The 15,087-nt window shown below is 41.3% G+C and overlaps 1 protein-coding gene across 1 annotated transcript in view; it reads left to right on the top strand.

Annotated features, from left to right (window-relative positions):
- Positions 1–6,323: 6,323 nt before the first annotated feature.
- Positions 6,324–15,087, top strand: part of TNPO1 (transportin 1) — a 70,459-nt gene continuing 61,695 nt past the window's right edge. Inside the window, exon 1 of the mRNA XM_064439176.1 lies at positions 6,324–6,391. The gene's annotated coding sequence lies outside the window, so the exon portion shown is untranslated. The remainder of the gene's footprint in view (positions 6,392–15,087) is intronic.

The raw sequence follows: 15,087 nt of genomic DNA, 5'->3' as shown, positions 1-15,087 counted from the left end.
TCTGCTTTGAACATTATGCAGTAAAATAATACTTGAGAAAAATAACAGGTATTTAACTGGACTGTGTGGGTAGGGCTTTTTACAGGGGGAAGCAGCCTTTTGGATGTGCACAATCAGATCTATCAGCACAAGGGTATCTATACATAGTACTGAAGTGTTAGTACTTGCAAGGTCACCAGACAGGTCCCATGAAAATCATCAAATTGGCATAAGCATTGGAATAATAAATGATGGACTTGTTATAGGTATAAATTTCTGGTGTTCAGCCCAGTTATGTTTTTGAGTTTTTTCCTGCAACAGTGGGGATTAGAAAATTACCTTTAAAAGATATTAAGTTTTAAAAAAGTGGAAGTAACCTGGCACAATGCTAGAGCTGACGTAACACAGGAACATGATGGTGCTGACTTAGACAAGTGGCTAGGAAAGCAGCTGTCTTTATGGGAGATACTGTCAAGGAATTTTGATTGTTGCAAAATCATGTGCATGCCTAAGAAGCAGAGAAAGAGGATCCTCTGGATGAGAAGAGTGCCTGAGAGAAGACCATGTGTCCCCAGTAGCAGGAGATGCACAAGGGGATTGTAAGCAAAGTTACTGAGTTAATCTCAAGAGTGTGCTTTTCTAAATACTCTGTAAGCTTTAGAAACTGGGTGAAAATGTTTAGCTTTCATTGTTTAATAAAAAAGTACCTAGTGCTTGCAGTCAAGGAGATAGCATTGCAGTACAGGTAAAGATTGCCACTGTAACTTGTTGAGATACCCACAACCATGAGTGAATGTGCAGTGGTCTTGCCACAGCAGCTGGCCATACAAGTCATAGAATCCTAGAACAACAGAATGGTTTGGGTTGTAAGGGATCTTTAATGATCAACTAGTTTACCTTCCCTGCTGTGAGGAGGGATATCTTCCACTACACCTGGTTGCCCAAAGCTCTGTCCAACCTGCCCTTAAACATTTGCAATGATGGGGCATCCACAGCTTCTCTGGGCAACATGTTCCACTCTCACCATAAAAAACATATTCCTTATACCCAATCTAAACCTACCTTCTTTCAACTTAAAATCATTGCCCCTTTTTCTGTCACTACAGACCCTGACAATAAGTCTGTCCCTATCTTTCATATAAGCCCCTTTAAGTGTTTAAAGGCCATGATAAGGTGTCCCCTCAGCCTTCTCTTCTCCAGGCTGAACAACCTCAACTCTTTCAGCCTGTCCTCATAGTAGAGGTGCTCCAGCCCTTGGATCACTTTTGTGGCCCTCCTCTGGACCCGCTCCAACAGGTCCATGTCTTGACTGTGCTGAGGGCTCCAGAGCTGGACGCAGCACTGCAGGTGGGGTCTCACCAGAGCGGAGCAGAGGGGCAGAATCACCTCCCTTGATCTGCTGGCCACGCTTCCTTTGATGCGGCCCAGGAAACCAGCCCACATTGTTGGCTAATGTCCAGTTTTTTTGTCCAACCATACTCCCAAGTCCTTCTCTGCAGGGCTGCTCTCACTATCAGAGTAGCCCGGGAAGACCCTGGCTATGCAGTAACATTGCCAACTCGAGATGAAATCCAGGGTGCTGTACTTTTGCTGCCTAGCCCTTAGCCTAATTTTTAATTTTTATTATTTTTGACACGTGTGTCAGCCACCTCCTGCGGAGCCCCTGCAGGTCTCTGCTGCTGCTGCTGGCGTGGGGGGCGCTGGGTGGTGGGGTGGGGAGGAGAAGAGCCCAGGCTCCCCGGCCGGGGGACGGAAGGGCACCTGTGAGGAGCCGGTTCGCGCCGGTGGGTCAGCAGGACGTTAACCGCTGAGGAGGAAACATTGCTCCCTGCGGGGCCGTGGCCGCTACCCGAGGGGCTGGTAGCCCTTCGTACTCGTGCCTCTTTGAGGGAGGTAGCGGCGGGTCCCCGCGGGACCCGGCAGGGAAAAGCGGGCCCGGGACCGCGGCGGCGTGGGCCGGGGCTGAGGGGGGCTGGGTGGGGCCGGGCGGCCATTTCACCGCCGCCTCCATCACACCCGCGGCCGCATGCCCCCGAAGAGGCCGCCGTTGCCAGGGTGACCGGCCAGCGGCGCCCCCGCCCTCCCCGGCGCGGCCAGCCCTTCCCCCGGCCGCCCCCCGGCCAATCGGAGGGGCGGTGGCGGCGGAGCGAGGTTCCCTTTGTTCAGCCATTTCGGGGGCCGGAACGGGCTCGGGCGCGGAGCCGCGGTGGGAGAGGCTGGGTCGGGTCGGGTCGGGTCGGGTCGGGTCCGGCAGCGCCCCACCGCTCCCTCGCCACTCCCCTGCCACTCCCCTGCCGCCGGGCTCCGGGATGGTGTGGGTAGGTGTCCGGGCTGCGAGAGGCGAGCTGGGACGGCCCATCCCCGGCAGCTGCGGCCTCCCCGCCGCCGGAGGGGTGGGACGGGGCGGGCTGGAGCGGCGGCGGCAGCGGCAGCGGCAGCGCCGCCGCGGGCGTGGCGGGCGTCAAGGGGAGGCCCCGGTAGGGGCCCAGCCGCTGCTCTGCCGCATCGTGCCGGGGGATGGATGGATGGGTGGGTGGGTCGGTGGGTGGGTGGAGGGAGGGAGGGGCGTGCGACCGGCCGGCCGGCTGGCCGGGGCCTGGGGGCCGGGCACACACAGCCCCCGCCACGCCCTGGCTCCCCCGGTGCCGCGGGGCGGTGCCGCCCCGCAGGCGGCCCGCGAACCCTGGCATTGCAGAGAGACGGAAAGTGAAAGTCGCTGGGGGTGAAGGGACGTGGCTGTTTCTCCTGCCTTATTTTCTGGTGCGCGTGGGGGTTCCTGCTGTAGAGCCTTGGTGGGATTTTAACTAGTCCCTCCTCCCCCCACCCCGAAATATTAGAGGGGAGACAAACCTCGTGCCTCTCATGTACTTTTGTTTGTTTGCTTAGGGAGGCTGTTAATTTAGGCACTCTGTGGAAATAGCCAGTGGAATTTGTAAAGCTTTTGTGAAGTGATTGTACAAAGGGCAGGAATGCTTTTTGGGTTAGTATAAATTTATTGATCTATTGATTTATTAAGTCTGTGAGATATTTATCTCCTTGCTATGAAGGTAGTAATTCCTCTCACCTGAATTTCTGCTCAGGACCTGAGAGATCTTCCTACTGTGAGGATTGTTCTGCAATGTATTCTGGCCACCACAGCTTCGTAACTTGTTTGCTTGCCTTCTGGTATGTTTAAGCAGCCCTTAATGTGGTATCGAATACTTCACAAATGTCGTTCAGTCCTTACAATACTCACTGAACAAAAAGTTGACTTGTGTCCCTTCTGTACACGAGTAATTGAACAGAAAAAATAATCACACTCTCAAGATCATAGAAGGAGCCTTTGGTAGACTTGGAAACTGAGCCCCTATTACTAATCCAGATCTCAGCTATGTTTAAAAATGACAGTACGTGGTCTGTTTCTAAAAGTCCTCATTCTACATCTGCTGTGTGAACTGTAGTTATATTTGAATGATATGTGGGAGGATGGAGGAAAGGTGCCTACAACTGAGAAGAATAGTTTCTATACGATCAGAGTTATTTTAGAATGTATTTCTTCAAAATGTAGCTAGCTTATACTAGCAGTATAATAGCTTATAGCTAGCAGTATAATAAAAAAAGGATAATTATGATCCTGCAAAGACAGCATTAAAAAACCAGTTTATTGTCTGTCTTAAAGGAGGACAGCTCTGGGTAGAATGAATATTGAGTAAGGACCATGTTTACTGTGGGATACAGGCAGTGACACACTTTTCAGTGACTTCAGAAATTGATACAGATGTAAGCACAGCTGCTAAATTGAGCTAAGCATGCCTTGTGACAGGAAGACGAAAACAATATTAATGGTGGGTTTATGAATGTAGGCTTTTATTAGGTTATCTGGCATACTTTTCTATTTATTTAGAATCCAGTTTAGGAGTCCTTTTTTGTGGATATTCAACAGAACACAGATATGTGTGCTTAATTTTAGGTTCATGCTGGCAGCCCCAGGGTTGGAGCTACCTTATAATCAGGTGATAGATATGCACAGAGCTGTCCAGCAGACTGGCAGAGCTGGAGTAGAGTATAATTCCGTTTCCTTCCTGTTCCTGCTTCAGGCACACCAAGATGCTATGGGTACAAAGGAGGGTGGCAGAAGGCCAGATATAATCCTCTTTCATCAAAGCTGATATTCTAGAATCTGTATAGTTTGAAGATTGGGGCTGAAATCAAGACTGAGATTTTTTTTTCTTTGAAATGTCTCATTGGTAGAGATCTCCTTTTGTAGACCCAGTGTTGTTGTCACTGTCATAAAAAAACTTGTACCACAGGATTGTGAAATTGGTGCGCACTGATCAATGCATTATTTTCAATGAAGTTGTGCTAGTGACATACAACAGGCGGAAGGATTTTTTCTTTGCTTTGTTCTGGAAAGGGTAGGACTAAATTTCCATTACTTTTATGCCTTAATTATGTTGCAACTTTTATTAGTTTTGAGCATAGAAATTAATTTTACCAGTTAATACTATTCCAGATTCTATGAATATTTAAATACATGTAACAGTATTACGTTTTGATCACCAGTTCCACTTCCGTCCACTGTTTTGTAGTATTGTTTGGATAGTTGGGTAGGTTTTCTACATACATTGATAGATTTCAGATATATAGAATAACACATTATTTATTATATGTATTATACATCTATTATTATATTATTATATATTTTATGCATTATGTATATAAATATTCAATAGATATGTAATTCGTACTCAAATTTTATTTTAAAAAATCTCTCATCGTGTAGACCCAGTGTTGTTGGGTTTATGTACATGATCTATTGTATTGAAGATAACACAGTGTACATAATAATCTGTTTATGCATGTACACATGGATGCCATGGAATACAGCATCTTTTAAAGATATGCTATGAAATAAACCTCCAAATGTCACTTTTAGCATCTAGAGGGTTTTCCTTTCCCAACCAGACTCTGGAGTGAAATTTAAACAATTTAAAATATTCCCTGTTCATTTCCTGTGTACTGATTTTTTTTGAAATTTTAAGTTGGTGTATTTGTGTCTGTGTGTACGTGAGTCAAATCTGAAATAAGACATACAATCAAATTAGTGTTTAAAGAAAAACTTTGGGTTTTAAACCTTGAGTATAGAATAGAAAGTTATGCTTAAATTATTCTCCTAATAAATAATTTAATATTGTAGAGCATTTTCTACAAGCCATTGTGAGATAAGCAGCACATTTTGAATGTTTAAGCATATGACAAGCCTGCCATTAAGCGCATTAATTTAAATAATAGATAAATGCTATATAAAAGCAGAGGGAAAGACAAGACCAGATAAAATGTTTTTAGAAGAGAAAGGAGAATAGACAGTAGGTGAGTAGGTACAAAGACGCAAGAGAACTGTTACTATATTAGAACCTAGAAAGGACACCCTCGCAGAAATGGTGGTGAGGTAGCACAGACCAGGGGTTTCCAAACCTAGTTAGCAGGTATATGGTCATCATCAGTAACTTCTGGCATCCAGGGTCACATGCTTTTCTAACCACGCAAAACCAGAGCCTGATCTATGGCTCGTCTCCCAGCTTTCCTACTGCATATTCCGGCCTTCCAAGCTAGGATTGCGGTTTAATGCTCGCTCTTAACCTTCCGTATCCATTCATGCACCCACAGAAGTTTACTTTAATTTCAGGCTTCAGCTGCATCCTTTCTCCTGCACACACCCAGATCGTGAACCTTCACTTCCACCAAAGACAAAGCGGAACCTTGGCTTCCCCTGTGTGCATGCTGTCTCCCTAATCCTGTTCTTCCTACTTCACCATGTCTTGGTGGTCTTCCTGTATCCCAAACTAGAAGTGCATGTCTACCTGGGAGTGGCAGAACCAGTCATTATTGTTGAATGCAGGTGGTGGCTGCAGTAGTTCCTAACTGTGTTTACACAGGTTTTACAGGACCTAGGAGGCAGTTGCTATACTGCCTGTATAAGAGCAGTGAGACCCAGGAGCTGTGGCTCAGTTCAGTATTGAACGTGTCATAGAAGCAGATATGAGTGGCTTGAGTGCTACAGTTTGGTCACCACTTTTACAGAGAAATGAGGAAAGTCAGTAGCAGACAAGTGTGGAGAGGCAAGAGTCTCATTCTTGTCAGAGACTAAAAAGCACAGGACTGCTTTTTATACTGAATAAGCTAAATCATTGCAAATTTCCAAGTAGATACTTGTATTTCAGTTTGTTTTACATCAGTTGAGCTTGAGTCAATTCCTTGGGGTGGGGGGGAGAATATGCCAAACTTAAATTAAAATAAATTATTTTGCACAGGATTTTCCAAATTGATATATAGGCAAGTTTAAGCTAAATTGGTCTAATTTTCTTGTGCAGGCAAGCCTGAGCTACGTGGCTGGAAATCAGGAGTGACTTCACTGTACTCCATTAAGTATAATGTAAGTAAGTAGAGTTGGCAAAAGAGGTGAAAGCTTCAGTTGTTGAATCTGACCCATAAGAAGCAGTTAAAAACAAACAAGATGGGGTTTGAATGGAGCTTTTGAAGAAATGGGAACCAATTGCATTAACAAGAACACAAGAGTCATGTTATTACATTCTTTGTTTGTGTGTGATAATTTTGCACAATTCTTTGTTTCTGGAGAGTACCCTATTCTTCCGGAAAAGAACCATATTGGCTCCCTGACCCCATGAGTACTTGTAATATATTTTACAGTTTATGATGATAGTATGTCTTTCTGTTAAGCAAGGAAGGATATTTTAGGTTAGCTCTGCCTGTTCTACTGACTCTTTTAATTTCTTGGTGATTGCACAGAATCAAAATAGCAAACAAAAATTAAGTAAAGCACAACTGGCAGTATTCACAGCATTCCCCATTTGCAGTGTACATTTCAAGGTATGTTTTGTTTGTTTGCTACTTCTGTTTGCAGTCTTATAAACTGTGGGTTGGAAAAGGTGATACTGATAAGGGAATTCTATGAGAAAGAGGTTAATATTGCATGTAATCACCACAGAGTTCAGTCTTTTTTATTAATTGTTGTACAAGATGTTTGAAAGATGAGACAGATTTCTTCTAGATAAGAAAAAAGTGAATAGAATATATAAATCTGCATGCTTTAATATGTTTTCCTTTTTAGAATATGAATTTTTGTATTGGTGCATGGGATTGAGAATCAGCAGACACTGAGATTACTGCCCTTGCTTTGTTTCTTTTATGCCAGGTGACAGGGCTAATGGATCACAGTGAGGGGTTAACCTCAGCTCCACTGGAGCTGGACTCCCCCTTTTTATTTATTTATTTATTTATTATTATTTTTTTTTAAATAGTGGAGGCTGCCTTTTGAGGATCTCCCTATAGGTCTTTCTTTGGATAAATGTATTTCAGGATGTTTCTAAATTCAGAAGTAATGCAGATTTAATTGGGCATAAGGATGATTTAAAACTTCTTTACCACACTTATTTCTTGAAGCTTTGGAGAAAGAGTATACTCTTGAAAACAGCTAACTATCCTAAATTATCTGAGGTCATACAAGTTGGGCTTATACTGTGATAGAAATTTTAAAAGTTGGCCTGTGAGTTATTGGTAATCCGAGTTGCTGTTTTCACAAATAAAACATGATACTTTTATCAGAGGTAGCAGCAGAAATCATAAGGAAGTGTTAGAATTGAGAGATCTGGTGATAAAGTGATAAATAAGGAGGTGAGGTATTAATTTCAAAAGTTAACTAGTATAGGAGAATTTGATATCTGGTAAAATATTGCATCTGTCAGAAGGAATTCAAGAAAAGCTGCTGTAGTGTGTGCTTTTGAGCTCTGCAGCATCCCTTACAGCATCTTCTGTGGAGCTTACAAGAGATATCTCAAGTTCAGAAGTAATTCAACAAAGCAGTCATGTATAGTGTAATGTTTTCCTTACAACTTAATCCTTGGGTCCACCAGAAGATTATGCCAATTTAAGATAATAAAATTCATTACACTGTTGTGACAGTATTATATAGATGTATTACATCAACCTTGCATCTAGGAAGACCTGAATGAAGGCAGGCAAATGTATCTTCTTACTTAAGTGAGGTTTAGCTCTCCTGTCTACACTTTTGGTAAGTGTATGTTAGAGAAAACAACTGTTTTTTATACAGATGTTCTTTAATATTATGCTGATTTTGTCATAAGTGAGTTTGGGACTGAACTCTGCTTTCCTCAGTTAGACTTTTAAGTTCAAATTTGAAACCCTGAAAAAATATTTAAAGTCAGTGTTGGCCTTACTCATGCTGAGCAACTTTAGTGCTGTTGGTATTCTGCCAATGCAGTGGTGGTAGGACTAAGTTTTACAACTGTGGGTTTTTTTAATTGTATGTGAGCCACCATTTTAAAGCTAGGACATTGTCAAATACTCAGTTTTGTTAGTGAAGATAATCTGAAAGATGTAACAAAACAATGGTCTTTTCTGCATATGGTTTACAACTAAATTACAAAACAAATTACAAATGTTCTGCAACAGGCAGATAGAAGAAGAACGAGAACTATGAGAGAGACTTAAGACAACTCTGAACACATAAAATACAAGAAAGGGCAGAAAGTGTCATGTAATGCCTTTTGCTTTTTTTCCTTTTTTTTTGGGGGGGGGGTTTTGGGTGTTTTTTTTTTGTTTTTTTTAGGGCAGCATACAAGAAAGCATGCCTCAAGGTGAAGACCATAAAATCACTAGCAGGAAAAAAAACCCAGATACTCCATCATGATAATATATAAGAACTGATATGTAGGACTGACATATTAATTTATTCTCATCTATAGATAATTTAACCTGTAACTGTGGTTTCAACTCCTCATGGCTTTGTTTCATGTAGCAGATACATTATTATTTTAACACAAAGATGATATGTAGGACGCCAGCAAATTTATTTAGTGGAGTTGATGAAGCTATTTGCAACAGGTTGTTAAAAATGTATTAAAATGGCTGTAAAGTTATTAAATGACCTGTGCATATAAGGTAAATTGAATAATTTTAAATTATAATTTCTCAACTAAATAAATTTCCTTGACCTTTGGGAAAGGGAAAAAGAAAACCAAACCTTTAAAAACCTTGAAATATTTGTTCTGGATTGGTTGTGTTATTAGCAGCATTTTAAGGGAATTACTTTACATGTGTAGCTAACAACTAATCACAGCAGCTAACCTCTGATTCAAATACCATTGTTAAACTTCACAAACCAACACTAAAGTATTTAAATGCCTAAAATGTTGAAAATTTACAACTCAGGTAAGAATGGCAATGAAATTCCTTATCAAATTACATTTTTACATGTTCAGATTCCTTAAGTATATCTGGCTTTTCTCACCTGAATGTATAATGTACCTTTAATTTAATTTTTGGTTTCTAGTGGTTCTTGTTTTGGCATGAAATGCTACATTTGAACTAGAAGGAGGTAAAATAATTGCTAAGGGGACCGGTAGCACTTCTAATATATATAATGTTTTGCTAAGGCTGCACTAACTCCCGAAGAAATTTTGCCTGATCATTCATCTACACAACAATCTCTATCTGTGTAGAAACAGTAATGTAGCCACCTCAGTGCACAAGTTTTAGCTTAGGTGCATTGCTTGCATTCAGACTTGCTTGCAATTTCCTTTACACTGGTTCAATATTACTTCAAAGCTGCTTTTGCAGATACAGATGTGAGAATGCTTTTTTTAAAAAACAAAGGTAGAAATGAGAGAATACAGTTAGAACTATACTGTTATACATCACTTTTTAAATTACTTCCTGTATTTGAGCCTTTTTTTTTTCTCAACCAGTGTAAGACCACCTGTCTACCTGGAATTATTCAGTGATTTCTTAACATTCATTGCTGGAAAGGCCCATGAAGATCTGTGTTCAAAAACTATATAGGCTTTCTTCTGTGGTGTCTGTTGGCTTCAAGCTGTAGCAACTTGAATATCTTGTTTAACTGAAAGTCCAAGGCTTCTTTTAAATCTCATCTTCAGATGTCGTATCCAAGAGCATTTAGAATATAACTGTACATGCTTAAACTGAAAAAGTTGAAGCATTCTATTGTTGAAATGTCCATTTGCATTAGATATTCAGTGCACATCTATGAATTGAAATAGTCTTCACTGCTAAGGTTATGCTGTTTTCCTTACGAGATTATCCAGTGAGTTTTATTGTTCTGGTCAGATGAACACTAGAAATTTTCTAAAGGAGTTTCTAATACTGTTTTGATTTCTAAAAATATTTCTCTATTCTGTTACAATTGTCTCACATAATTCCTGCTGAGTTAAAGTTGAAGCACTTGAATTGTAGTGGATTTTATATTAATAATAAATTCAACTGTTATTATTTGCCATCTAAAAATGCTGATATTCAGAGGAGGCAAAAATGTTGTTTTTAATGTGTTTGCAAATTCCACTGTGTATGTAAATGTCAGAACAATTTGGGGGTGGCAGGGTGTTGTCTGTACTTCTACCTCTACCCTTTATTCTTTTTTATCCTCCTTGTCACCTGAGGCTTGAAAGACAAGGATTGTCTGTATTCATTCCTTAGTGGTCTCGGTAAGATCAAATAAGTCCTATTTGCTTATTTACTCTAAGAGTATTGCTTCTTTGATTAAGGTGGTTAGGGGATCATACCTTTTGTTTATGTGTATGATTGGAGCAGTTAGTTCCCCTCACTGATGACCCCATGCACAGCTTTGTCTCTTTTGGAGGAAGCTCCATTCCAGATCAGTAATTATTTGCTCACTTTTTATCAGGAGGATGTAATTTCATAATGTTTACCTGATATTAGAGATTAGAGAAGGCAAAACAACTGTACTCAGGCTCACTGGATAAAAGATTGAATTCTAGTTTCTGCCTGAAGCTTTTTAAGTCTTCTTCCATTTGTGTCCCTACGAAATCATGTGTGACTCCTATTAGTCCCTATGTAGGACAGATACCAGCTCGCTGGAGTCACTCAGGTTCTAGTATAAACCCAAATACCATCACTTCCTTGAGGCAACAGCATCCTAAGGACCTTAGATAAGCCACTTACTGCAGTAAGGAAATTCATCAGCCATCGGGGGACAATACACTAGCCACCAGTGATGATGGTTTAGCCTACAGTATTGCTGTCAGTATTGCAAGTATCACCAAAGCACCACTGTTGCCACCAGTGACAGATCTGATGGTGGAAGTGTCACTGACAGCTGTATGTCTTAATGCAGGTTCTGTGTGTGAATGTTTTAATACAATGCACATTGAGCGTTCAGAAAAAATGGGACGGAAAGTAGTTGATTGTGTGTTCCTCAATTCTGTGCATCCTGGATACAAGATATTTTGCCAAGAAGTAAAAATAAAACCCAAAACTGACTAATCAGTTCTTAGTACACCCAATATCGTTTCTGCCTTGATCCCTATAATGAATTCCTAATAATGCCTGATAAGTCTTGACCTGAGGAGACTCCTCGGTTTTTTGAGACATCCTTTGTAGTAATTTCTTTACAGTTGGTGCTGGTGCATGCTGTGAAATGACAGTGACCTGATTTAAACAGTAAAAAATAACTAATTTTAATAATTTAAATCAGAAGGCCAAAAAGTTTAGGTTTGTGTATTTGGTTTTAATTTTACTTTATGCTTGTAGCTTTTCTTTTCCTCAGTAGATCATTCATATCTCATTTATGCACCAAAACATACTTGCAAATAAACACACCATTTGTGTTATATTTGTTACTCCTTTCTAGTAGCAAAAGGGCTTCAGTACCTTTACATGTTCCGTTTCTTATTTGATGAGATTCCTAATTTTTACATTTTAATGTAAAATATACCAAAGATGTTTCTATTGCATAATTATTATTTATGAGTGTTAAGATGATGGTGTACAAAACCCCATTTAAACTGGTGAACTGCATTGTGGGGGATATATAAGTGATTTACACATATTTTGCATTAAAATTCGTTTATTAAAATATGTATTGACTACAGTTAGAACACTGCTGATGTATTTTGGTTCATCATGGTGCAGACTTTTCAAAGTAAACTTAAAAACACATCACCGCTTACCTAGATTAAGTTCCTTTAATAACTGTGAATAACTTAAAATAAATTGTAAACTTCTTTAAAATTATATTAAAAATTTAAAGGATTTTAAGGAACCCTCTTTTCAGGGCCAAGAACTTCCCCAGATTTGGCACTGCCCCATCATGAGGGGTACTCTCCTTCACATTTGCTGTGGTATACTTCTGCCTTATTGTTGCAGCAGGACTCCCACAATGGCCCTGTCTGTCACAGGGGAGCTATTGTTAGAGGAACAGGCACCATGCAGTGACTCATTCTATGACTTTCTTTCCAAGGTTTGCAGAGGTAGGACTCCTTTCTCAAACATGTAGTAAGCGGAGACAGGAATCTTGCATCTGTTTCTTTGTTTTCACTAATCTCTTTTAGTTGACAAGGATGAGAACATAACTGAACAAAAGTTAATGCTAGAATTTCAGGGATGGCATCTCTTTTTCGCTCAGTCTTCACAGAATCACAGAATGGTAGGGGTTGGAAGGGACCTCTGGAGATCATCTTGTCCAACCCCCCTGCTTGAGCAGGCACACCTAGAGCAGGGGGCACAGGAACACACCCAGGCGGGTTTTGAATGTCTCCAGGGAAGGAGACTCCACAACCTCCCTGGGCAGCCTGTGCTCCTGCTCTGTCACCCGTACAGTGAAGAATTGTTTTCTCATATTTCAGTGGAACTTCCTGTGTTCCGACTTGTGCCCATTCCCCCTTGTCCTGTCATTGGTCACCACTGAAAAGAGCCTAGTCCCACCATCCTGACACCCACCCTTCAGGTATTTATAGGTATTGATGGAATCCCCCCTCAATCTTCTCTTCTCCAGGCTGAGCAAAGCCAGGTCTCTCAGCCTTTCCTTATAAGGGAGATGCTCCAGCCCCCTGATCATCTTCATAGCTCTCCACTGGACTTGCTCAAGCAGTTCCCTGCCATTCTTAAACCGGGGGTCCCAAAACTGGACACAGTCCTCCAAATGTGGTCTCGCTAGGGCAGAGTAGAGGGGGAGGATGACCACCCTTGACCTGCTGGCCACAATCCTTTTAATGCATCCCAGGATACTGCTGGCGTTCTTGGCCACAAGGGCACAGTGCTGACACATGGTCACCTTGCTGCCCACCAGCACTCCCAGGTCCTCTTCAGCAGAGCCACTTTCCAGCAGGTCAGCCCCCAGCCTGTCCTGGTGCATGGGGTTGTTCCTCGCCAGGTGCAGGTCCTTGCACTTGCTTGTGTTGAACTTCATGAGGTTCCCCTCGGCCCAGCTCTCCAGCCTGTCCAGGTCTCATTGGATGGCAGCACAGCCTTCTGGTGTATCAGCCACTCCTCCCAGCTTGGTATCATTAGTGAACTTGCTGAGGTTACACTCTATCCCATCATCCAGGTCATTGATGAATATACCTCACATGTCTTACATCATTCTCATGTCTTACATGAGAATGTTTTACATCATGCTTGTCCATGTGATACCATAAGTCAGCAAATACAAGAACCCTCTCAAACTCAGTTTGTAGTTTTAGGAAGCAGGCATTCTTTATTGTGGTGCTGGGCGCATGGGATCATTCCACCTGGTGTGGGCACCGAGTTGCTCTACTACAGGGGCTGTATGCAATTAAGATATATATATATACATTGACTTTCTAGAAAATTATCATATTCATACTATTCTTGGAGTTCATTAACATACGCAAATGTCCTTAATGCATGTGCATTCACATTCGTTGGTGGCTTTCCAGGGTCCTCTGGTCCATATTCTTCCTCACCGTGTCTGCTGGTTGAACTCAGCCTCTGGGCATGCTCAGTTTGTTCTTAGCTTGCTTACATATTTCTTACTGATACTAAACTAGCTTATTCTAGAACATCTCCCTTATTTATTCTATTCAAGGATACAGTGTCTCCTGACTCCCTTCTATCTAATCACATGCAGCAAGGTCTAAGACTATCTTATTTGTGAAGTATTCCAAGTATTTCAAAACTTAGCTATGTTGCTGCAGTTAGAGGAGGCTGTATGTTCTTTTGAAGCTGGTATCAGGTATCACATGGATGTGGCTTTTTTCATCCATAACTTCATTTTTAAATTATATATGCTACTTTTCTCAGCTCTTCCCAAAAGTCTCAGTTCTGATCTATTAACAGGTTCAAAAGCTATGTGTCATATTATTTCTGTCTTGGAGCAGCCTGAGTCATCAGGTAGAGAAACTTAAGTTTGACCAAAATCCTGCAGCAGACACCAACTGCCTTGCCCTCTACAGCTAAGAGAAAGAAACCTTACTATATAGTTAAATAGGGAGTTGAATAGGGTTCAACTTGCTTGAAAGATTTTTAAGGAGGCAAAAAGCACATGGTGAATTACAGACAGGAAATTTTACATTAGAGGTTTAAATAAGACTCTGGGCCCTCAAGAATGACTCCTGCCTTTGCATCTCTGAATAGATTTAGCCTGTTACAATAACAAGCGGGGCTTGTTACCCAAATGCAGAGCATTCCACTTTCACCTCCCAGTCCATAGTTAATCTTTATTTTCCATGCTTTCAAAAATCCCTCTTGTGTTAGGCAATTACAGAGGTTCTTATGCTTCATGTAGGAGAGCTAAGTGAAGTAGTCTAGAATTTGGAGAAAGAAGCTTGTGTCCTGGAGGAAAAAAAAAAAGTAGGGGAGGGAGCATGTTTTACGAGCTTAGACTTCAGCTGATAGATCTTGTATCTTCTGTCACAAATTCAGGGTGTGAATATTTTCTGAAACAGCCCTTTTTTTCCAGAGTCAGTGTTTTATGACTGCCAGCATTAAGAACATGTACTGCCATTTTAATATCTTGCATGTGTGATTACAGTGTGGCAAATCATTAGCAACACAATACCTTTCTACTTTGTATCTCTAGCTGTGGAAATGAAATAACAGCAAGTTTGAAGAGATGATGCCTCCAATGTATCCTGTCCAGAAGATTAGCTGATCAAAGGCATTTTAAATGGAGAGATCTTTGCAGTTTTCCACTAGGTCTACTACTTGTTCAGTCAGCTCGACTTTCAATGAATTATAAGAAGGGTGTTTCATCCTATCAAAGTAGAATTTAAAGCACTCCTGATGATTTCCAAATTGGTGAAGGCTTATCCGATT

This window comes from Phalacrocorax carbo, chromosome Z, assembly GCF_963921805.1.
Source record: "Phalacrocorax carbo chromosome Z, bPhaCar2.1, whole genome shotgun sequence".
NCBI classification, from domain to species: domain Eukaryota; kingdom Metazoa; phylum Chordata; class Aves; order Suliformes; family Phalacrocoracidae; genus Phalacrocorax; species Phalacrocorax carbo.
This window is presented reverse-complemented; position numbering and strand designations above follow the sequence as displayed.